Raw genomic sequence first — 25,750 nt, forward strand, 5'->3', positions numbered from 1 at the left:
GGACATCACAGGGAGACAGACGGGAGAACGCACACCCTGTTTGTTTTCTTTATTTAGTGAAACACACAACATTTAGTTCAATCATTTATTTTGACTGTACATAAATAAAAGTAGACACTAAGCTTTGTAAAGACATATCGTTCATGTCTGTGAGGGGAGAAATCCAGCAAAACGCACAGGCGTGTTTCTCGGGTTCAGAGGCTTAAAGGGCACCACAGAAAGACGACAGGAAGACAAAAAGACGCTATTAGGGCTGTCACTTTACGTTCGAAAATCGAGTGCACAATCGATCGGACCAACCAACACAAGTTTCGAAAACGAAAATAGGGAATCGATTTTAACCAAATATGTACACTATTATTTTTGAACGAATTAAACAAATAAAAAAGTTATTAACAGGTATTATTAATATGTTGAAATATGTTTTTAAAAATTGCATGAGGTCATATTGTGACAATGCTGTGTGCGTAGAAAAGAATGAGCGCTATTTCCTCCAGAATGGAGAGGAGCTTTCTCATTCCTCTCAGCGCCGCTCGCTCAACCCGAAATGTCCTTTGTGACATGCTGGAACAAATATAGGTCTATCTGAAATAAATGGCTATAGGGCTGCTCCAACTAAAGCTTTTTTCCTAGTAGGGTAGTTGTTCATTTAAGCCGTTGTTCACGCAGAGCCAGCGCCTCCATGTCATTGTATGCTATATTTTCTTATTATTTATTAAATCAATGCAATATTAGTCGATAAAACAATTGATTAAAATTAAGAAACAATTTATATAAAATGAAATTCACTTTAAATAAATGCTTTAAGTGGTCAAAATAATTTCTGACCCCCATATTTCCCATCTTATGTGTCCTGTTCAATTGTAGCTAATACTCAAGGTATCCTAAATTAAATTTAAAAATAACATTATTATAGTTAATATTTTTAATTAATTAAATATATTTAACATAAAACTAAATATGTGTTTTAATGCTACAACAAGTAGGCTACAGATAAAGTTCCTGTCAGCGCGGCATTTTGAGCGGACGGCGTTTTACCGGTGAGCGGTTCATGAGTGGATGAGTGAAAGAGTGAATGACGTCGAAAGCGACCTCTAACAGGAGATGTTGATTTATGAAAAGGAACCACCTTTGCCAGCTGACAGCGACCTGCTTTTGTGGTGGAAGATTGGCAGGTCGAAATACCCCCACCTTGTGCAGCTGGCAATGAAGTACCTGAGTGTCCCTGGAACATCAGTGCGGTCGGAGCGCGTCTTCTCAACAGCTGGGCATATAGTGAATAAAAAACGCTCTGGACCCCGAACATGTTGAAAGACTTGTTTTCCTGTCCAATAATTTGTAATAGAGCCTTATTTGCACTTTTCATCAGTAACGCCCGCATAGCCTAAGTGTCGGTTACGTTCAATTAAAAAAAAACACATGGCCTGTTCGCAAGCTAAGTTCATTCAAAGTTTCATTTTGAACGGTTGAATAATTACGTTAAATTATTATCCACACGAACTTCACATTCAGTGTAGGCTAGTAAATTTTTAAGCTTTATTTTCAACCTCTTTTCATGGGCTACAATTTTTTTTGTTGTTGTTGTGGAATTTATAATCGTAAACAAAGCCATGTTAAAGCCTGTAGCTAATGTTTTTCTTTGACGTTATGGCAGTCCACTCTGCTTAATGTTTTTTTTTCCCAGAATGTTGCACTCCTGTTTGTCATTGTGCACAAAATAAATCATCAGAAATATTGCTGACTTGTGCGTCCGAAGCGCCCTCTTTACTTTCATCCTAATGCCCGTTAGTTGTCCGTGGATTGGCGTAGGCTATATTTTGCGTTGAAAATGAAAACGTCATTTAAAATCGATTTTAGAATCGATTCAATGAACACTTGTGTCTCAAAAATCGAACAGGATTTTTTTACAAAAGTGACAGCCCTAGACGCTATATTGTTTATTTGTAACACAAGTGTTTGAACGTTATGGCAACTGCCCCACACGCTTTACAGAGAGGCCGGATAGCTGACTCGAAAACTCACATAGGCTATCTGACGACATTTCACATGGGGTTTATTATCAGAGTCGATCCCAGGCACACATGTAGCAGCTTGCAAACACTCCACCGACAACTGCGTTACCGGACAGAAAAATATACAGAGCAAAGAGCAACAGAAATATAAAATGCACACATGCGATGCTCGCGTTCCATCTGCGGACTGCCCAATCATCAGCGAGTGAGTGAGTGCGTTCCGCCTTAAAGGAGCAGTACCTAATTCTAATTGTTACAAACCGTAATGACGATACTACCGTCTACAAAAAACAGTGGCACTGCCAGTATTTTGGACCCTTAGTATCGCGATACTACCGTAGTACCGGTAAACCGTGCAACCCTACTGTAGCATATCCTGTAGACTTTTGTTTATGTGTGTGTGCTATGCCTGTTGCAAGATGCCCCGCTTCCTGTTAGGAGTTAGGAGTACGAATAGAGGAGTTGCTGCAGATCTTTTAGAGAGGGCCTCAAAAAGTGTCACGGAAGGGAGGTCAATTAGGAGTGCAGCACAGGAGTTAAACATTCCTGTTGTTTTTCCTGGCCCGATATATGAAGAAGAGAAGAGACCTTATTGAGCAGGGCTCAAGTTTGATGCCCTCAGTAGGCTTTAAGGGCTACAATGCAGTTTTTACTCCTGAACAAGAGATCAAGCTGGTTTCATACATGAGGAAAGAAGCAGCTTTATACTTTGGGCTCCCCCCGAAAGAGGTAGGAATACACTGAAGAGTAAAAGTTAAAGCATCAATAGAAAAAGTTCAGGTTAAGCACAATGTTAATACTCAAACAAGCCAGCAAAGATGCAAAGAACATACACATACAAAGACGCGAAGATAAATTATGTGTTCTTTAAATGCATTGTTAAATAGCCTTAAACTTCTAGGTCAAATATGAAATTATTAAAATCATAAAATGAAACAACTTCAATTATACTAGTGCAACTGCATTATTCATTTATTTTTATGGCTTCAGATACGCAAATTGGCCTTTGAATTAGCCAGTTTTTATGGGTTGTCTTTTCCAGCAAAATGGGCTGCAAATGGCATGGCGAGGGAAAGTTGGTTCTCAACTTTCATGAGAAGGCACCAACACCTTTCAATAAGAAGGCCTCAGGCCACAAGTTTAAGCAGGGCCACCAGTTTTAATCCCACAAATGTGGCAACCTTCTTCAATAAGCTAGCCACAGTCCTGTCGAGGGATGGGTTCACAGCAAAAGACATTTGGAATATGGATGAAACCGGCCAAACAACAGTCCAGAATCCTGGACGCATTGTTGCAACTAAGGAGAGTTACATTGTTTTAGATAAAGAACATCTACAGTCACCACTGGTCTTCTCACAGGTGTTCCCTCTAAATTGACCTATCAGTAAGCCCCTCGAACGCAGATGAGCCAATGGCAGTTGAGTATCAGTTGCACGGCGACCGGAACTCGGACATCTTTAGGTTTCAGCGCCATAGAGAAACATTGGAAAATCCGAAGCTCTTATCGGTTTTATAGTGTTTATGCTACAAAAATTGTAAAACGATGAGCCTGGGGTACTGTAACACTGATTCCAGGTATCCTGAAAGGATTTTATGGTTGTTATACTCTCATTAAGTTACGATAAGTTAGTGAGTCCCTGCTAACATACAAACCGAAATAACTAACTGTTCTCATGTCATGCAACGTTAACATGCGGAAGCATTAAGAGTTCCTTTCACTGGAACTAAGGGGCCAAGCCCAACCCCTGAAAAACAAACCCACACCAAAACCCCCCCTCCACCAAACTTTACACTTGGCACAATGCATGATTCGTCACTCCAGATAACATGTCTACACTGCTCTAGAGTCAAGTGGTGGTGTGCTTTACACCACTGTATCTGACGCTTTGCATTGCACTTGGTGATGTAAGGCCTGGATGCAGCTGCTTGGCCTTGGAAACCCATTCCATTAAGCTCTCTACGCAATGTTCTTGAGCTAATCTGAAGGCCACACAGAATTCTGAGGTCTGTAGCTATTGACTATACAGAAAGTTGGCGTCTTCCGTACACTGTGCGTCTCAGCATGCGCTGACCCTGCTCTGTGATTTTACGTGGCCTACCACCTTGTGGCGGAGTTGCTGTTGTTCCCAATTACTTCCACTTTGTTATAATACCACTAACAGTTGACCATGGAATACTTAGTAGTGAGGACATTTCACAAATGGACTTATTGCACAGGTGGCAACCTATCACGGCACCAGGCTTGAATTCATCAAGCTCCTGAGAGCAACCCATTCTTTCACAAATGTTTGTAGAAGCGTCTGCATGCCTAGGTGCTTGATTTTATTCATCTGTGGTTGGTGGATGGAAGTGATTGGAACACCTGAATTCATTTATTTGGAGGGGTGTCCGAAAACCTTTGGCAATATAGTGTATGACTGAGTATTTCTATGCAAAATGCACTCCTTCAGGATTTGTATTAGTTTCGGAAGTATGGCCCTGTATAACGTAATAAAGGGCGGGATTCCTTGTATGGGCACTTCTCATGGAAGAGCGAACATGCATCCATCAAGAAGCTCCGTTTGTTAGGGTTTCGGAAGTGGTCGGCAGAGGACCTGCTTTTGAAAGATTTGTAATTTTCTTTTTAGACCACGAAATAAACAATGCCATCAAAGAAGAGGTTTTTTTTTGTAGTGAGGGAAAGCTTTCCAACGAACCTAGCGTAGGGAACAGTGGATGCAGTTTGATTTTCCAGGGCAGCGGCTGATTTGTGCAAGTGTGTTTGTTTGTTCCAGGCATTTCTGTGACAAATGTTTTATAAACAAGACCTAGTTCGGTGCGGGATTTGCAGATCATTTGTAACTGAAAGATGGAGTGGTCCCAGCGATAAAAGATCCCGGCCATGAGTTGGAACCGCAGGCAGTGAGTAAAACTGCATCAAATGTCTGTGTTTTGTTGGCAATCAGCGCGTAAGTGCATATAATGTAAATAACTCAAACTTATAGTGAATCAAAAGTTATCCAGGGATAATGTGATGATGTAGTGTGTGTGTGTGTGTGTGTGTGTGTGTGTGTGTGTGTGTGTGTGTGCGCTCGTGCTTTGCTCTGCCCATGACATGCCTCCAGGAGCTCAACTGTTATTAGAAAGAATCTGTACATCGCATCTGTCTTTTATAAATCTGATAAAACTAAAGACTCTTCAGAGATATAAAGGATTCAATACTACTCTTTAAGTACTCAAGATTAACATGAGATTGGCAGAAACAGTGTGTTGGTACTCCTAATGAAACATGGGTTGCAAGAAAAACTCGTAAGAAAAACGTATGGGTCCACTTAAGAAATCTTAAGGCTGTCATTAAGTATTTTCCCTTAAACAAACATTGCATCCTCAGAAATAAACAGATTGTATTCTATTTTTTTTTTTCAATTAATGTATGATGCATAAAGATTAGTGCTATCTGGTAGAAAATAAATAAATAACATACTATAACTACTAGATGGCAGCATAGGCCTATTTTTAAACGGGGTAGATCAAACACTTGTGGCTAAGAAAGGTGTTCATCAAACTCTTGTTGCTAAGAAAAGTGTTTTCAGACAACGGCATATTTGGATATAAATTCAGACATGATCAAAAACAACTTTCACAGTTTAGATAATGTTTTTTTTTTAATATTCTGACTCACTCTTCCTCTCTCTCTCTCCGTGTGTGTGTGTGACAGTTACACACTTGATGGTTTAGAGAGTTTAACCCTTTCATTGCTGTGTGCTTAGGCCTGCATTAAAGGATAAGAAATAGCTTAGGCCTTGTCTTTTTCTAAGTTTGAATGACAAAAAGGCATCGAACCAGTTCATTTGTAGGGCACTGAGAACCGTTTTATATAATTCATTTAAAGATTATGTCAATAAAAATATAAAAAGACCTTGACATAAATACTGGACTTCTGTACAGTACTCAATTTTGAGCTGCAAAAGAGAACTTAGGATGTCTGGTCACTTTGAAATGACTGCAAAGACTTGAAATTCATCTAAATTTATATGACCTCAGATGTGGCTGTTGTGGTTTGCGGTCATATTCACTCCAGCCGGCTGCAGTAAATAAAAATTCAAACACACTTTTACATTTACCAGGTTTAAATTCATATTGCCCACCATGCACAGTTTCCCTGAAGCCACCGGCTGGTAAACAGTTTTGAAAATTAAAAAAAAGGAATTGATACCTTTCATTTGAATTATGACTGTCAGTCGCTCCCATTCAGAACAAAAAAAAAAAAATCCTGTTTGGTCGTTATGAAAGCACTTCACACAACAACATCCCTCAAGGCTTTTAGTTCGAGTGCTAATCGTTGTGCAGAATACTATAAAATAATGTTTTCTGTCCAATTTTTTTATCTGAAGCAACATCAAACCACAGAAGGTTATTAAAAACACTCGACTTGTGATATAAAATATGTTTGGAGCATGCTAGCTAGTCCTAAAATGCACCTGCCACCTGGCTACCTAGCTGAGCAATGTTTTTTTAAATACATTTTTATTATTCATTTTAAATAGTAAAGCGCACTGAAATATTTCTATTTCAATAAGGGCATTTGATACGGTTTCAAAGAAGGTGAAGTGAGAAGTTTTATCAAAGAAATTAAGGATTAAAACAGTGTGAATACCATTTCTTGGATTTTTTTTTTTCCGAAAGCAGGGATGAAGACTAACAGGTTAAAATAAAAATGATGCCATTTACAAATGCAGATTTTAAAATGTAGGTTAAATGTCACTAATTAAACAAGAACTAATATATTCAGCTAATTGCCAGCCTCTTACATGTCTGTCTACATCTCGAGAGATTGCAGAATTCAAGCGACAAATTATGTTTTATAAACAAAGTTCGGGAGGAGTTTGTTCAAAGGTGTGCGATCGGGAATAGGTCTGGAACTGAACTCCGGTCACCCGAGCTGCCCACAAGGTGTGTCAGCGCAGACAATGGGACATTATTTTCAACTTGACCACAATGATTAATTCTACATCATCCAATGCATTTTGCATGTGCATAAATTAACCTTTATAACCTCTATTTTATGATTTTATTTTATTTGGTCTTAGTGACTTAGGTTAGGAGTCCTCTTGACTACCCCTAACTTTTCACTAATTTAATAAAACTGACATTATTTTTAAGAGTTTCTCCTACATCTGCAAGTTATGCAGAGTTCAGACTGCACGATTTTCAAACTCGTCGGATCACTGCTCTTTTCACACTGCATGACTATCTGGGCATTCAGACGAATCCCCGACAGCTCACTACGTTTCACTACAAAACACATGTGAGAAGTGAGAAGGAAACAACGCAAAATCACACGTGCGTCAGGCCGGAGTTCTGTTATTAAAAATATAGACTGCAGTGCAGAAACACATTTCACACAGCAGGAGTTTGAATCGCGATTTGAAAGACTATTGTTACCACTTTTACACAAATGCCTCATATGCACAATTAATGAAAATAATTGAAAGAAACAAAACACATCCCTTCACAATTCGTTTTATGGTAACACACTAGTTTTCTAAACCATTTCTTCTTTTTGACTTTCCCAAAGATTCCCCTTGTCAAATGATCAAACTTCAATTCTAATTTTAGCAAATTATCCAGCTTTCGATTAATCTGAATTTCATATTATTTACTTTATTTAAGTGTATAATTTGTGAGTGATGGATGTGAACATGGACATTTGCTCAAACACCTTCTGGCAACGTTTTTTCTTATGAGTTTGTAGACTATATAATCGGGTGAACCTCCTCCCACATGAAGAGCACTGGTGCGGCTTCTCTCCATGAGGAACAACTCTCATGAATTTTCAAGGATTCTGACCGAGGAAAACTCTTTTCACAGTGTTCATGATGTGATTTTAAGGCACTGGACGTAGTGTAAGTCTTCCCACAGTCGGAGCAAACATGAGGTTTCACGCCAGTATGAATACGCTCATGCTGTTTTAAATTGTGCAGTCGTATAAACACTTTCCACAGAAAGAACAAACGTGAGGCATTACACCAGTATGAATTTGAAGGTGTGTTTTTAAGCCTGATGCCAAAACGAATGTTTTATCACACTGATCACAGCTGAATGATCTCACTCCAGTAATGACGCAGATGAGCGGTGAGAACGCTTTTGGATGTGTAACTCTTTCCACACTGAGTGCATGTGAACGATTTTTCTCCAGTGTGAATTCTCATGTGCGTGTTTAGGTGTCTTTTATCTAAAGCCGCGTTTCCACCGCAGAAACTTTCCCCAGGAACTTTGGGGTGGTACTCTGTGTGTTTCGACCACCGGATCCACGGTCTAAATTAAGTTCCGGGTAAATATTTCCCCCTCCAAACGGCCCTTCTCGCGAGGTAGTAATTTTTCACGGTATTTCAGACCGCAGTGGAAACGCGGACAGTAGCAGGAAAAAAAGTTCCTGCTACAAATTGTTCAGGGTCATTTCGGTGGAAACGGGGCTTAAGAAACATAGTGCATGTGAAGGGTCTCTCGCTAGTGTAAATTCTCATGTGCACTTTTAGGTGTCCTTTCTGTATGAAATTCTATCCACACAGAGCAGGTGACCAGATTTTCTCCAGTGTGAATTCTCATGTGTTTCTTAAGGTCTGATTTACGCATTTAACATTTTCCACACTCAGTGCAGGCAAAAGATCCTTTGACTCCAGTTTTTCCAGCTTGTCTCTGTGTGAAATTCTCTTCAGTCTTTGAAATGACTGCATTTCCATCTTTTAAAATGATGAGGTTTTTGAAACAGAAGATGTTTGTCTTCATTTTTATATGTCAGTTTTCCATCTTCGTTTGTGAAATGATGCTGTTTGTCTTCATTCAGTTCCATCAGGTCAAAAATCAACAATGAGAATGAGAAATGAGAACCAAAGAAATAAATGTTCATTCTTAATTTAGCACAAATCTAGTTTATTACTGAGTCTACTAGTATCTAGTTTTAGATGTGTTGTTAAGTGTCAGTTTTCATCCTAATGTTCCTCATCAGTCATTAAAGAGAATGAAGGAAAACACCAACCTATTCGTTCCTCTGTCTCTTCACCTTTTATTCTTCAGGGTTCTTCCTCAAACTCCATCTTTACAACAGTATGTCAGTAGTTTCTCCAGGAGTAATTACTCCTGCTTGCTTGCTTCTCCAGTGGGAAGATGGGAATATTCCCAGCATTTAAGCTCTCGTGAACGGCTGTGGGAGCGGCTTCACTGACTGAAGATGTGAATTGTGGTCGCTGTTGCTCATTTGGTAGATGATCATCACACTTACAATCGCAATTATCCAGCTTTGCTCAAACAACAGTTTTGTTAAGTTGGCAACATGTGTTGTAGTGTAACCAGCACCAGGGAATTGATGTATGAACTGAATTTGGTGAGAGTACAGTGTTACAGTGAATTTTCTTTTTCTTATATAATAATAAAACATCATAAAAATTATGCAAAAGCACCTTTTTCCAAACACGTCTCTCAGCCGCCTGTGCATAGGCATCAATGTATTTTGTCCTGTGTGGAGGAAGGCTCGTTTTGAAGAATACTAGGTTGTAGCTCATTGTTTACGTTACTATGATTAGAAAGAGGTGTCCTTTGTGCTTTAACGTTTAGCTCTGAAGATAATGATCCGGGAAGATAGAATCTGTGAATATTCGAGATTGACTGATATATTGTTTTCCCAATATTTAAGTATTTTCCCATAATCGGGTATCAGTTTTGTAATATCAGAGTCACAGATAAATTGTCTTGAGGACGTTTTGAGAATTGCGTGCAGGAGCATTGTGGGGTGAGATTCAACAACGTTGTTCAAAGATAAAATAACATGCATCCCTTAATTAATCAACTGTATGGCTTAACAGCCATAAATGCACAAATAATTTTTTTTACATAAATGCTTATGTAGTTTAAACTTGGCGCTAAAGCTGCACGATAGATTGCAATTAACATTAAATCATGCTTAAACCGTTTTGGCTTAGTGTGATTATGAAATCGCAAATGCTGCGATTAGGCCTATTTTTTTGCGCAGCTTGTCAGTGAAGCACGGCTCTGTGATCAGTGGTAAATCTGAAAGCACTGCGAGTTTCAGTTGTAATGTGCATTTGAAAAAGCTAAACACGCCAAACATCTTTCCAAACATGAGAAGCATTTATGAACCTCTTGTACAACCAAAGACAACATTTAATTAAAGCTACAAGCAGTGATGAAACGGCCCTTGCACCTGTGCCACCGCCAACCTGGTGACTTTAGGAAAACAGCACGGTGGGTAATATGCATTTACATATATATATGGGGAGGACTACGTCAGTCATTTGTATTTGCCACACTTCCTGCTACCAGCTGGTGGCGCTATGAGTATAACTAAATTTTGGCGTCTTCAGGCCAGGGCACTTATCAAACATGTGAAGTTTGAGGCAGATTGGACATTGTATGCTTGTCTTACAACAACTTAAATGACGATAATAGCATGCTTTAGCACTCAGCTAAGTGTTACGCGTACATGAGCGTATGAGCACAGTCGAACACACAACCTTGCAAAGTATACTTCTTTTGACTCATATGCATACACAGGCATTCGACACATGCACAGTTACTTAAACTCTGCGGACCCAGTACAGGGTTCGGAATGACATCATCATGTAAATACTTTCAAATTTAAATGTCTGTGGAGGAGCTCTGACCTCATATGTGGTACCATTTGAAAGCTTAGAGTCTCTACTTTCTGGAGATATGCATCACTTTGGCAAGTTACTTGGCCTAGCCAAATTGAAAAGCTTCCCATACCCACATACAGTGGTCTAAATTCAAAATGTTGGTGTCATTTTACAGGAAACCCTTTGAAGTTACATAAAACACTGCTAAAAGTGATAAACATGTAAGTATATGTTGCTGCCAGAAAGCGAAGATGGGTGGCATTCCTCATCAACAAAGAGGCTGTGCAGGCCAAGGTTCCTCCTGAAGGCCCGGGTATACTTCGGCCGTCCGCGTTCGTGCACCGCCCGCCTGACGTAATTTTCGTCATTCTGAGGGCTCGCGGCCGGCCGCACACCCCGTCCGCGCGCAGCCCAAATTTTGAGACCGCGCGGATGGTCCGCGTACAACAGCGCATGCGCCAGCAGTACAGAAGAGTCCACTAGGTGGCAATACGCACAGTATTGAGCACAGTGTTCAGCCGTCGAAGAAGAGTGTGCAAAGACCGGTTTAAAAACAACACGCTTGAAAAAAAAGAGAGAATTTTTGATTCTTCAGTGTTTCTTCCAAACTATGTTGCAATGGTGGATGCACTACAGTTCTTCTCCGATCATGCCCAGCGAATGTCCCGTTGATGACAGGACTCAGTGCTGCCCTCCGATGTCTGGTAGAGCATAGACATTTTTTTACTGCGCATGTGTCGAACGCGATCATCCGCGCGCATCCGTTGTGTAGTATACTTTGAAAGACGCGCGGACAGGGCTGCGCGCGTGACGCGTCCGGGCGCGGTAAGTGAAGTATACCCGGGCCTTGAGGCTGTGTGTACCCAGTGGAATAGTTGGTTTGAGGCTGTCAAGTACCATGCAGAGCATGTTCACCTATACAGATCGTTCTTCTTGTCAGAGGAGTCAACAAGCATGGCAGTCAAGAACATCCTCAGCCAGTTGGAAACAGAGGAGAAGGTGCAGACCCTCACTCTCAAGTTAACCTTCATCTCAGAGACTTGCTCCAAACTGATGACAGCCCTGACCATTCTGGAAGGAACCGACAGATCCACAGCAGTGTCTGCATACAATGTCATGGAGGATCTTGGGTCCTACCTAGTTAATGGATCCGCAAAAAAATGGGGTTATGGGCCCAAGACAGATGAGCTACTGAGAAAAATGGGGTTTCAAGAGAAGAAGGACGTGCTGGACAATCTCCATGATGCTTTTCATTTGGCTTTCACAAAGCTCTCAAAGCACTGGGACACACATCCAGCCAGAGATGTGTACAGGATGGCCAGGGTGTTTGATCCCAGACAGGCTCCAGCAATGAAACAGCAGATTGAAGCCTACTCAACACTGGCGCCCCTGGCTAACCCATCAGCAGAGCTCAGTGAGCAGTGTTTGGCCTATCAGCCATGCGTTTCCAGGGACGCCCTGCCAACGGATATAGAGCTTGCAAACTACTGGAGAGGCCTGAGTGCAAGATTCCCAAGAGTTGCAGAGGTGGCTGTGGCCTTCATCTACTTCCCAGTTAGCTCAGTCGACTGGGAGTGGAGCTTCATCAAATATAAAACTCTTCTCAGACAATAGAGAGGCACTCACTGGCAATCATGTATTTCAATGGTGATGCCTCTGATAGGTGGGAAGCTTAAATGAGGAAAGTTAGCTCACAAGGATTAACTAGTCTTACAACTTGAATACTTGTTTAAGTTACTTTTGATTAAATGTTTTTTTGCTGTCACATGACGACAAAGTCAACTTTAATTTCATAACTCGGGGGGTACTTGTTTTATTTTGCTTATTTAGTTTTTTTTTAGTTTTAGTTTTGCATTTAGTTTTGCTTATTTATTTTATTTAGTTTTTAATGCACTTAAATGTTTAATGTACTGAATAGAAAAGATTATTCTTATGAAATTAAGTTTTTATTTTTGAGTTTATATTTATGTCCTACTTGAAGTACTTAGAGTGCAGTGTTATGTTGCATCATGCAGTGTTTGTCCTGAAAAGTACTATTACTAGTACTAAGTACTAGTAAATGTTACCTCAATAAATTTAAGGTCATTCCTATTTTATATTCTTTATTATATTAATATTTAAAAACACACTCTTTTTAGACTAAAATAGCAGTAAAAGGTTAAAAAAAAAAAACAGAAAAAAAGGAATTTGCAAAAATGAAAACGGAAAAAACGGAATTTGGAAAAAAAAAATTAACGGAATTCGGGAAAAAATAAAGATTTTATAGGGCCCTACATATACTTATATGTTTATCACTTTTAGCAGTGGTTTATGAAACTTCAAAGGGTTTCCTGTAAAATGACACCAACATTTTGAATTTAGACCACTGTATGTGTGTATGGGAAGCTTTTCAATTTGGGTAGGCCAAATCCAGGCGGAAATCCCAAAAATGGTCCCAGAGATTAAGAGGTTAAGCAATCTTTTGCCACAAGTTCCAACCCATGTACATACTGCAAAAAAAACATGAGCATGTGCAACCAGAATGGTTGTAGCTCGGACTTCATACATGGCTGCAAAAAACCTGCAACATAAAAGGAGTGAACTTCATTGTCAGCTTCAATCTTGTCTGGAGTCAACTGTTTAAACAGGATGGTCTCCACCCAAAAAAACTTGGTGCATGAGTGCTAAAGGACAATATCTAATTCTCCCTCCATTATCCTCCCTCCGTGTGTCCCAACCCACTCAACCTGAATTGCACATACACACCTGGACAGAGTATAAGTGTCCATGGGACTTCCCTTCAGCACCTGAATGGACATGCCATTGACACATCCCACAAGGACAATGATAACACCACGCATCCACAACAACCACAGCTCACGGACACAATCCTGGCTGAGCTATGCCCACAGAGCGCACCACACAGACTGTGAGGGATTAGAACTAGGCTTGCTGCGATAGTTGGTGTTGTCGGTGTTCAGTCGCAACACTGGTTACATCTAGGGATGGGGCCGATCCGATCCAGTATCGGTATCGGGACTGATACCAGCTTAATTCACGTATCGGATTTTCCCGATCCAACCTGCGGAGAAATCCGATACCCATGAGCCACGTCTGCGCTTTCCCAAAGTGATTCCCGCCGGCTTGTCTGCTAGCTGGCTGCAAACTATGGAATGGATTTCCTGAACGGAGGCGCGGTTCAATGAGACACAGAGTTATGAGACACGCCCCACTCAGGAAATCCATTCCGCAGTTTGCAGCAGGATAGCATTGAGCAGCATTGTGGCTAGCCAACATGTCAGCTGTGTGGAAATACTTCACACTGGAAACACCGCGGAGCAAGACAATGTTTGCAAAACCGTAATTCAGAGAGGTGGAAGCTCCCTCGCGTCGTACAACACAACGAACGCAATCAAACATTTAAAAAAGCAGACAAGACTAGGGTGACATTTAAGAGATAATAATCAGGGCTTGACATTGACAATCGTCATCTGCGTGTATTTCAGCTAACACTCACACCAGCCACTTTGAACTTATTAAGGTCTTCTCAAAAGCCATCTGTTATAATCACGTTGCGCATTATAACCAATCACACGTGTTTATATTGAGTTTATGAATATAATAATCAGAGGCGTCAGATTAGCGGAGTTTAGTTCAGAGCGCGCGCGGCTCTCACTCTCGCTGAAATCTACACTCAAAGCAGAGATAAACGTGCGATGTACGCAGGAGATTCATTCATCATACAGTGATTGACAGTTTTTGTTATATTTCAGCACCGAAAATAGTTTCAAACAAAACACAGCAGAACCACAGCGCATCTGATATGACTGGCATTAGGTTGGCTTGACGTTCGCGAATCTAGGGACCGTCTCTAAAGTTACATACAGCATTGGTAGGCTATACACGTTTCTAACTTAAATGGTATTTGAAGAGAATGACTTAGTCATAAAACTGACTGTAAAGTGTTCATCTAGGTGTTAGGTATGATGCACACTTTTTGGATTTTTGATATTTAATCAAATAAACTGTCAAATCATATGAAAATATATGCTTTATTTCACTAGAATAATGTATGGGCTCTTACACAAAATATGCTAGATTTAAATGTGTCATAGCTGATAGAACACTGATGAGAATATTGCTTGAGAATATATTTACAGATATAATATTAGAGATTTATGCATTATGCGTTGCCATTGACGACGGCCATTATAAGGAAGGAAATCCCACAGAATCTAGCTTAAAAAAAGTGCTTAGAGCTGCTTGATTTATTTTTTGTTTGTTGATTTTCAAATATAAATTGATAACCGTGATAATTTGGGTCACTATTATGTTCATATCATACTTGCCTGTTGAGTGGAGTTTATGTCAGCATCATATAAAATCAACAATAATGATAATAATAATATTAAAGTAAACGCAGCTCTGGTATCGGAATCGGCCGATATCCAAATTCAGGTATCGGGATCGGATCGGAAGTGAAAAAATGTGGATCGGTGCATCCCTAGTTACATCACTTGCCCATAGGGCTGGGCGGTATGATCAAAATACTGTTTCACGGTATGAGTAATTTTATTTCACAGTAACGATATATATCACAACATGGTAATTTATATATGTATTTACTCTGGAAAATCGACAAAAAGGACTTTATATAATAGATAATCTCAAATACTTTAGAAATGTTAAGTACTTCACCTTGTTTGATTTTGTTTTTCTTTTATTTGGTAAATTATTTAGTTGGTAAACTATATATAGTAAACAAAACAGTCAACTTTTAGATGAACTGGTCCAACTGATTGATATTAGAGGTGTCATGAATTGGCTTTTTAAAAAATGTTATACTGTTGTCTGAGGTCTACTTATGATGTTCGAGTGGTTTTTACATTCAAAAACATCATAATGAATAAGTAATTTTCTGCCCTGGTTTTGAGCCGCTCTCAAGACACTAGGGCTGTAATCTCCCAGTCGATTAGTCGTTTGTTAGTTGATACGTTCTGGCTCGACCAAAATTCTGATTGGTAGATTTTTTGCCGCGTTCATTTCATTAGTTTTGCCGCGTTCATTTCATTAGGTGGAAAGCACTAATTGCTAATGGGGGTGTTTTCAGAGCACCCCTGTTTCACAGGTAACAGTCTGTCTTCAGAACACCCCCCTTGTTTTCACTTCTTTTGGATTAGCCCAACCCACTGGAGAAGAGAGACCGACTGAAGTAGGCTACTTCACTTTTTCCTAGTAAGTTTTTCTACCATGTCAACAAAGACATCGGCAGTGTGGCAGCATTTTATAAAATAGAAAATGGGAAAAAAGTGGAATGCACATTTTGCAAGCAACAGTTTGCATTTCACAAGCTCAACGACAAACATGTCGTATCACCTAAAAACTGTAAGTTAACTTGTTTGCGTTAGGTTGCCCCGTCTGTTTTGAGTAGGCTATATGAACATATCAGAAATGCCATATTTCAATGTTTTAGTGTAGGCTAATAATCGTTTTATAACTGCAGGCGCACCCATCCACAATTAAGGTATCCCCCAGACACACCCAGACCACGCTGAATTTTAAGCCTCCTTTATCATTCAAACAGAAAAATAATATCACGGAAGAAATTATTAACTTTATTGCTCAGGATATGAGGCGCATTGCTGTTGTGGAGGGCCAAGGTTTTAAGAGCTTGTTAAAAGTTTTGGAACCTGGATATACAGTGCCAGCATGCCACACAATCATGCATGCACTAACCGCAAAATATGAGGGACTTAAAGAGAAAGTTTCAGAGTTAATACAAAACAGCGAGGCACTGAGCTTGACCACAGATATGTGGACATCTCTTAGAATGGAGTCCTATATGACAGTGACTGCCCATTTAATTGATGGAGACTGGAAAGCACAGAGTCTTGTGCTTGAGACAAAACAAATAGAAGAGGCGCACACAGGAATAAACATTGCTGCGCAACTTTCTGAAGTTGCTGAAACCTTTGGAATTCAAGAAGCAAAGAGAGTTTCTGTTGTATGTGACAATGCGGCTATTATGGCACTCTGTGTGGAAAGTGGAAACACTAAAGGAATCACATGAATGGCGAGAGATGCAGGGCGTCAGGTGCGCCGGGCACACTTTGCAGCTCAGCATTAAAGCTGCACTCAAAGAAGATCCAATTTGTCGTGCCGTGGCTGCATCACGTCATCTGGTGGGACATTTCAAAAAGGGGCACAAAGCGAAAACTGGGCTAAAACAGAAGCAGGAGCAGCAAAATGTCCCTCAGCATGAACTAATTCAGGATGTGTCTACACGTTGGAACTCAACATTTTCGATGTTGGAGCGACTGCTGGAGCAACGCTGGCTCATTACCGCAGTGCTGTGTGACCCAAACTTTACGAAGAAGAGCGATATCAATACACTGGACCTTACCACAGCACACTGGAATGCGATAGAGGACATTAAAAATGTGCTAAAACCGATGACAACACTGATCGAGCTGATGTCTGAAGAGGACAACGTGTCCCTGTCTGCAACAGTACCCATGCTGGCAAACCTGAAGAAACGTCACCTGGCCATCGCCGATGATGACAGCCCCATTACCAAAAAAATTAAAAGCAAGCTGGTCACAGAAATTGACAGTAGGTAGGAGTTTAAAAACCGAATGATGATGACTAACAGTGTATACATTACAGCTGCAGTAGTAGACCCTCGTTTTAAGCAGCTGCCTTTTCTGGGTGATGCCAAACGAGACAAGGCCAATACAGTAGTTGCACAGCTGGCAGAACGACTGAGTGCACTCAGCGCAGCCATAGGCATAGGTGAACCTGGAGGTGAGGAGCAACGTGTCAAAAAAAGCAGAAAAACAACAAAGAGAAGGAGATTGCTATGCTGTTGTGCGAAGATGAGGACAATCTGGTTTCTACAGAATCAGGTGGGAGAAGCACAGTGACAGAAGAAAAAAAAAAAACTATCTTCAGGACAGAACCAAAATTGACTCCGGACCATTGGGGTGGTGGAAAAAAAAACAAGACAGATACCCGAGCCTGGCCCGAGTTGCAAAGCGACTGCTCTGTATCCCTGCGACATCCACGCCTTCTGAACGCATTTTCTCCAAGGCAGGATTTATTGTCAATAAAGCAAGAAGCAGTCTCCTTCCAAAGAACGTGGATATGCTTGTGTTTCTCGCACACAACACAAAAAAGTTTGGAGTGGACACTGATTGTACTCTCTCTGTGAGTGAGTAGCCATTTGTTTATTTCATTGTTTTTACATCATTTCGTTTTGGACATTAATAACATTTTATAATTTTATTTTGCACATTTATTTGAAATACTTGTAGATTTGGGCATTTGATTTATTTATTTTTGTACTTGTTCTTGAGTGCGCCTACCTTATATGCACTATTTTGTTTCGTTTAAAATTTGGCTGTAATGTTGTAGCCTACTTTTATGGTTCCCTTTTATGGCACGTCCACCGTTTGAACGCAAGAGGATCTCCAGATATAGGGCTGAATGGAAAAAAAGGTATCAATGTGTCTGTCCAGTAACTGGGATGAACCTTTCAGTTGAAGCATTTCAGTTGCTCAGACTGACTGACTTAAAGCAGCAGCGGTGACGCACACATCCGTGCTTCTAAAGGTGTAGGCCTATTAGTATAGGCCTATTGTTTTTTTTAAATGGATAATATATTTATATAATATTCCATACATTATCAGAGCTTGGCAGACAGAATTATTATATATTTTTAGACAGTTTAATTAATAGATTATAGCCTAATTGATGTTATGTATCATTTTGATCATACATAATAAATAATCCTGCCATATAAAGTTAGACATTAAAAGAATATTTAGATAAAAATGGGACAAATAATTACACAATAATGTAGTCATAATTTAAGTAAATTAATAAAAAGAATTTCAGAATTGTCAAAAACATAATTACTGGTTCAGAATGACTGCTTAAAGGTACAGTTCACCCAAAAATAAAAATTCTGTAATCATTTACTCACCCTCAAGTTGTTCCACACATGTATACATTTCTTTGTTATGTTGAACACATAGGAAGATTACTATGGAAGTCAATGGTGCCCCCAAAGCAGCCTGGTTACAAACTTTCTTCAAAATATCTTCTTTTGTGTTCAGCAGAATAAAGAAACTCATACAGGTTCGGAACATCATGAGGGAGAGTAAATGATGACAGAATGTTTTAGTTTTGGGTGAACTATCCCTTTAAAGTGCACCAAATAGGCTACTAAAGAGTTCTTTAGAAATAAATTAAATAATCAAATGTAAAAACATTTTATATTTTATATTGTCGTGAATGGGTGTCCCTTATTTTGCCACACTGAAGGTGGCAACCCTAATTATAATACATATGACTAAAACAATTGTCTAAATTATGTTGCATATTCCTCAAAAGTTATTGTGATGATATCACTAGTTGACAACATAGTACTATATTTAGGCTATGATATTGTGCAGGTGCACGTGATTGCAACGCTGTCAGAGCCGACAGACTCGTGTGTCAGACTCATTTCAGTCCAAAATAATCAGGTCAAAAACGATTTAATATACTGCAAATAGCCTACTAGTTTTTTTTGTTTATTTATAATTTATTTAGGCAGACAACAAGGCTACCAGCTAATTAATTTAAAGTTTTTTTCCTAACGTCATTTTTTGTCAAAAATTTCAGGACTTCAGTCAACCAAGGTTTTCTTTGGTTGATTGCAGCCCTACAAGACACGCTCGGTTTTAATATGCGTGCCGCACAGAAGATTTGGAAGTAAATGCCCACAGCTATGATTGGATAAGCTTTGCATATTTAATGAGCTTCAGCTCCCCCATGAGCGCGTGAGGCATTGTTTTGAAAGCGTGTGGGAAAACGGCAACCGTAATGATTCACCCACAGGGCTCGCAAAAGGTCTTTATCAAACAAACACAATGATTTATCTCTCATCCACCAGCAATTAATATGAATGTTATTTTATATTACATGGCCAGCCCGATCGGTGGATATACGCGGACGCGTGCATATGTTGCAGACAGCATGATCAAAACTTCCGCAATTGTATTTTCAAAATCTTCAAATATCAACAACGCGCATCAAGAAAGGAATGTTATTTCACTATTTAAGAGGATATGTATTGGTAGCCCGTTTGGAAAATACATAGCCCACGGGACGTTGGGCTTTGCGAGCCCTGTGACAGCATGGTAAGTTATGTTTAATTAGACATGTACACAATGTAAAATTGTATTTGATCTGTAACAATGCAATACTATCACATATAAATATTAAAAAAATTACTCACATTAGTGTGTTGCTTCATTCATTCATGTAATCTCATCCTTCTCTGCAAATCCAGTCTCTTGTTTAACATACAAACGAATCCGGTGAAATTAACTCGTGCAATGTCTTCCCCGCGTAAGCTGGATATTCATTAAAAATAAAGTTCAACCACACATTTCCAATATTAGAATCCGAAGGAAGCTTATACAACAACGGTGTTCTTCCACAACCAGGCACAGCGTAATAGCTCTATCTTCGACATGTTTATTGCTCGGTAGCGCAATCAGTTTAGCTCCACGAGTCGGTGGGTGGGGCTACAGAATCAGGCGTACATATTTATCTGTTGAGGCAGCGTTTCAATATACGATGACGTCAAGGGTCGACATATTCTGAGATCGAGCATTTTCTGGGCCTGGTGTCAATAAAAGCTTTTCTTTTACTAAAAAGAAAGTTTTCAGCTCTGAAACTTACAGGATATTCTTATATCACAATTAACTTTTATATATCAAAGGCTCAAGGGAAAGTTGATTTCTCATTTCAACACCCCTTTAATACAACTCTTAAGGGCAATTAAACTTGATGAAATGTTGCAGAATTATTTTTAAATCTCATGTTTGAGTTTTTTGAAGTTTGTGACAGAAGGTTTGGGTTGTTTTTAAAGTTGGTATATTAATTCATGTTTTTGACAGAAGGTTTGTGGTTTTGAAGTTTTCGACAGGTTTGCTTTTTTTTTAAGTTGGTAAAATAATTCATGTTTTTGACAGAAGGTTTTTGTCTTTTGATGCTGCTGTAATCAGGATCTCCCTCCCAGCCTCCGCATTCCAAAGCTTATCTGTACTGTGAAAACTGAAGTGTATTTCACACAAGCATTCTGTTCTTTTAAAATAATATAAATGAAAACATACCTCGCAAAAGTTGAATGTTTATAAAATAGCTTACTAAAAAATCCAATGTTTATAGAGTTGAAGAAAAAACATACTGCTTATGAAGCAACGCAATGTATGAAACAGGATTCACAATACATCATGTTTTTGACACAGGGTTTTTGTCTTTTGATGCCGCAGGGGTGCTGTGTGTGTGTGTGTGTGACAGGTTCGGGTAAATAACCATACCGCTCTAGATCTCTCCTAATTTATTACCCAATTATAATCTTTTTGGAGCGTAGTTCATCCCCAGGATCCCCCTCCACATTCCAGAGCTTATCGGCTGTACTGTGACAGTCTGAAGCATACAACACACAAGCATTCTGTTCTTTTAAAGTGATATAAATGAAAATCTACCTCACAAAAGCTGAATGTTTATAAAATAGCTTACTAAAAAATTCACTGAACCAACCATTTCGGTTTAAATAAAATGGTCACAAAAAAATTGAAATCAGGTAAATATTTGTAGAGTTGAGGAAAGAAGCAAATGCATCCTTTCTTTCTGACGATGAAACATGAATGGACTCTGGGGAGCTGTGCGTAAACCCCCCCAGACTCCGCCCCCCTTACACTCCCCTCGGTGCAGAAGAATACACCCCAGTCCATACAGATTTAATATAACGGTAAAATAATTAAACAAATGACACACACACACACACACACACGTAGATTTAAATGTTGGCAAAATAATTAAATAACATTTATAAAAATAATAGTTGCTTTAACAGTGTTTTACTCAAAAAAATATAAAAAAGTTTAAACTGTTCAAAACTATGCGCTTTAAACTTTAAAAGCGCGAAACGTGAGTAGTAAACATGGCGATCATCATGGTGATTTTTATTAAAGAAAGTTTTTTCTTACATTTTAAGAAAGTTTTTACACACATGTAACATTTCCACATACTAATTTGAAACTTTAAAGCGATGCAGATCGTTAAAAACTAAAAATGTAGTATTCAGGCATTTATCAGAAAAAGTAAAACGTGCGTATTTTTCTCTATATTTAATGCTATGATGTTATGCAATGATGCTTTAAACATGCAATGTGGTATTGGTGTGTTTTATCAACTATAACTAAAATTACGGCATTATTGTTTTAACCATTGAGCTATTGGTGTTTTAATCATTCATATCGCACCGAGGGGAGTGTAAGGGGGGCGGAGTCTGGGGGGGTTTACGCACAGCTCCCCAGAGTCCATTCATGTTTCATCGTCAGAAAGAAAGGATGCATTTGCTTCTTTCCTCAACTCTACAAACATTTACCTGATTTCAATTTTTTTGTGACCATTTTATTTAAACCGAAATGGTTGGTTCAGTGAATTTTTTAGTAAGCTATTTTATAAACATTCAGCTTTTGTGAGGTAGATTTTCATTTATATCACTTTAAAAGAACAGAATGCTTGTGTGTTGTACGCTTCAGACTGTCACAGTACAGCCGATAAGCTCTGGAATGTGGAGGGGGATCCTGGGGATGAACTACGCTCCAAAAAGATTATAATTGGGTAATAAATTAGGAGAGATCTAGAGCGGTATGGTTATTTACCCGAACCTGTCACACACACACACACACACACACACACACAGCACCCCTGCGGCATCAAAAGACAAAAACCCTGTGTCAAAAACATGATGTATTGTGAATCCTGTTTCATACATTGCGTTGCTTCATAAGCAGTATGTTTTTTCTTCAACTCTATAAACATTTGGATTTTTTAGTAAGCTATTTTATAAACATTCAACTTTTGCGAGGTATATTTTAATTTATATTACTTTAAAAGAACAGAATGCTTGTGTGAAATACACTTCAGTTTTCACAGTACAGCCAGATAAGCTTTGGAATGCGGAGGCTGGGAGGGAGATCCTGATTACAGCGGCATCAAAAGACAAAAACCTTCTGTCAAAAACATGAATTATTATACCAACTTCAAAAAAACCCAAACCTTATGTCAAAAATTTCAAAAAACAAAAAACCTTCTGTCAAAAACAGCCGCTAGGTCGATAGCTATGTGTTAAAGCCCAAATGTCAAAATATTGATAGTAAGGGGTAGTAAAATCCAATCAAAGTCAAGTGTCAGTCATTGTTTACATGTTTTTTTCATATAAATGTCTATATCTCCAAAACAAAATGAGATATTTTCACCAAAATTGACACACAGATGTACGGGCTCACTCCGATGACACATAAAAAAAATGGTAGGATTGTGCCTCTTGGTGGCGCTATAATAGAACAAAACATGACATTGGCACTATACAACTCAATGTTTTAATGTGGTGTTTTAACGGTTTTGCTTCAAATGTCTTTACTCATTTTTTCAGTTGGTCTGCTGCTATCTTCCTTGTTTGCTTCTGTTGCGCTTGGCCCCGTTAATGGCTGCTTGCAGCTATATTTATTATTATTATTATTCAGGCAGCTTAGAATGTTTTATATGGACGCTTGTTTCCACCAGAGAATTAAAAAACAAAAAAAGTTGCAATTGGGAGTTATAAAGTCAGAACTGCGTGATATAAAGTCACATTTACGAGTTATAACGCCAGAATTGCGAGTTCGCAATAGTAATTCTTACTTTATATCACACAGTTCTGAGAAAGCAAGTCAGAATTGAGATTAAAAAGTCACATTTATCTTTTAAATGGTTTTATTACATGGCGAAAACAAGCTTCCATAGTTTTAGAATTATTTTTACATGCTATATTCATTACCTGTTGGTTTACCTCATTAAAGATTTTAAAATAGACACTTTAGTGACAGAGCACTATATTTTTGCACTCTTTTAGACTATTTATTGATGTAGAAGTGTTTTGTTTTGTCTGAAAGGATAGAGTGAAATTGCAAAAATTACAGCATTCAAAAAGGGTTAAAACAGTTTGTTCAGTTCAGTACTGTTTTTATAATGGTCAAAAACAGAATACATATTGGTTCTATCGGTTACAGGGCACATAAACATTCAAATAAATAGGTAACGTTATTGGTTATAAAAAATATCGTTGATCCCTAAAATATGTTGACAACAGTTAACAATTCAAATCATCTAGCTTATTATGTTGCTCTTACATTAGATATGATTTATATGCATTTAAAACGGTTTACCAGGTAACATAAAATGAAAATACAACATAAATTAATCTTCACAAATTCTAATGTGAAAAAGTCAGTATAACGAGTTTACGTTTCACGAGCGTGATGTACAACATCAGTCGGTTCATTTCGATTTCATTTCTGAGTGATTCACGAAATAAACTGACATGTTCCGTGCAGAACACAACGAAAATAGATAATTTATCTGATCAATTGTGAGCTGGTTGTTTATTTTAACTGAAGAAAACATAATTTAAATGAATAATAAAGGTGAATACCTGTTTTGTTTAGTTAAAATGTAAGTTAATTGCAAGTTCAATAAGAAGACCATGCAAGTTGGGCATGATTGTGTCTGATATTAATTATGGCATGTGAGTTAAGCAAAACATTGGGGAATAACATTACCATTACCATGTCTTTCTGAAGACAAAGAAGGGCAAACAATTTGCATTGATTTAAAAAAAAAAAAAAAATTATGATAAACCAATGTGTAAACTTCAAAACTATGCCTGTCTCGGCCTGAGTGGAGCCAAGCGGTCATCACCCGCTATTGACGTTTGAAAATGTCCATTTCAAAGCATTTATTCAACAAAAGGTCATACATTTAACAATTTGTGATAACATAATATTCATTTCATAAATACTGTAATACTGTGAGAAGCATAAATTAAATCAAAATGTACATTTTCGCGGCTCTAGTTATCTCCCCACACAAGCTGCAGTCTGACGTGCCCACCGTCCCATTTCAAGCGCAGTGGGCGCACCTTTACTGAAATCTCACTGGAACAAACGGCGGTAGAGTCTCTGTCTTGAATCGGGTGTGAAAGAGGGAGAAATGATGATGACACAGATATATAGTTTATGTATGACCAAGGAAGTATTTACTCATCGATCGGTGGTAAAGATCATCTGTACGGAACATCGTTGTGTACGGAACATGGCTAGTCTACGTTAGTTGTTTGGATTTAGATTTATCCTAATAAACGATTAAATGAATGTACTTACAGTCTGAAACACAGCAAACAAAGCAGAATGAACAGCGTTGTCCCACTTCATATGTTTATGTTCTCTTCACTCGCTCTCTTCTCTTCTCTTCTCTTCTCCAAGACTCGGATGTGTGTCATTGCTTCAGTTACACGAGCGCCCTCTAAAGGCGGGTTAGACAACCAAGATTTTTTTTTCTTGTTTGAGATTATACAAACAATCTCCAAAATATGTTTGATTTGGGACAAAGATTGTGAATTATTAAGTGATATGAAAAATAAAATTAATGTCTCCACAGTCTGATAAACACATGAATCAGTTACCTTGTTTCATGAATCACGATGGATTCAACTAGTACACAAAATCTGCTTAAATAAATTATTTTCATAACGTTTTTGAACTAAATTGTTTGTTAAAATATAAAATTTAACCATGTGACAACAAACCTGGGCCCGTATTTATCAAGCGTCTCAAAGTGCCATTTTAGTCTTAAGTGCTGAGAATTCATGAAATTTACTCCTACTTTCAAACTTAATATAAAAGCAAGTTATCAAATTTCTTAAAGCTAAGAATCACTCTTACTCTCCCAGTTATTTAAAGGTTCTGTTCTTCGTGATCCCATTTTTCAAACTTTAGTTAGTGTGTAATGTTGCTGTTAGAGCATAAATAATACCTGCAAAATGATAAAGCTCAAAGTTCAATGCCAAGAGAGATATTTTATTTAACAGAAGTTCCCTTTCAAAGCCTACAGCGAACGGCCGGTTTGGACTACATCCCTGTACTCCCTGCTTTAATGACGTCAGTAGAACAGTTTGTCGACTAACCTCCGCCCACAAGAATACGCAAAACAGGGGGCGTGGTCTTGTTGCTCTCCCACGTGGAG

The 25,750-nt window shown here is 38.7% G+C and overlaps 1 protein-coding gene across 3 annotated transcripts in view; it reads right to left on the reverse strand.

Moving 5' to 3' along the window:
• The window catches only part of LOC307128030 (uncharacterized protein), a 38,942-nt gene extending 13,922 nt beyond the window's left edge, over window positions 1-25,020 (reverse strand). For 2 of the 3 annotated variants that reach the window (XM_079819568.1, XM_079819569.1), the window contains exon 1: window positions 24,889-25,020. The gene's annotated coding sequence lies outside the window, so the exon portion shown is untranslated. The remainder of the gene's footprint in view (window positions 1-24,888) is intronic. The other variant, XR_013816723.1, reaches the window with a different exon arrangement.
• Between the last annotated feature and the right edge of the window lie 730 nt (window positions 25,021-25,750).

This window comes from Gobio gobio, assembly GCF_949357685.1.
Source record: "Gobio gobio genome assembly, chromosome: 6".
In the NCBI taxonomy this organism is placed as follows: Eukaryota; Metazoa; Chordata; class Actinopteri; order Cypriniformes; family Gobionidae; genus Gobio; species Gobio gobio.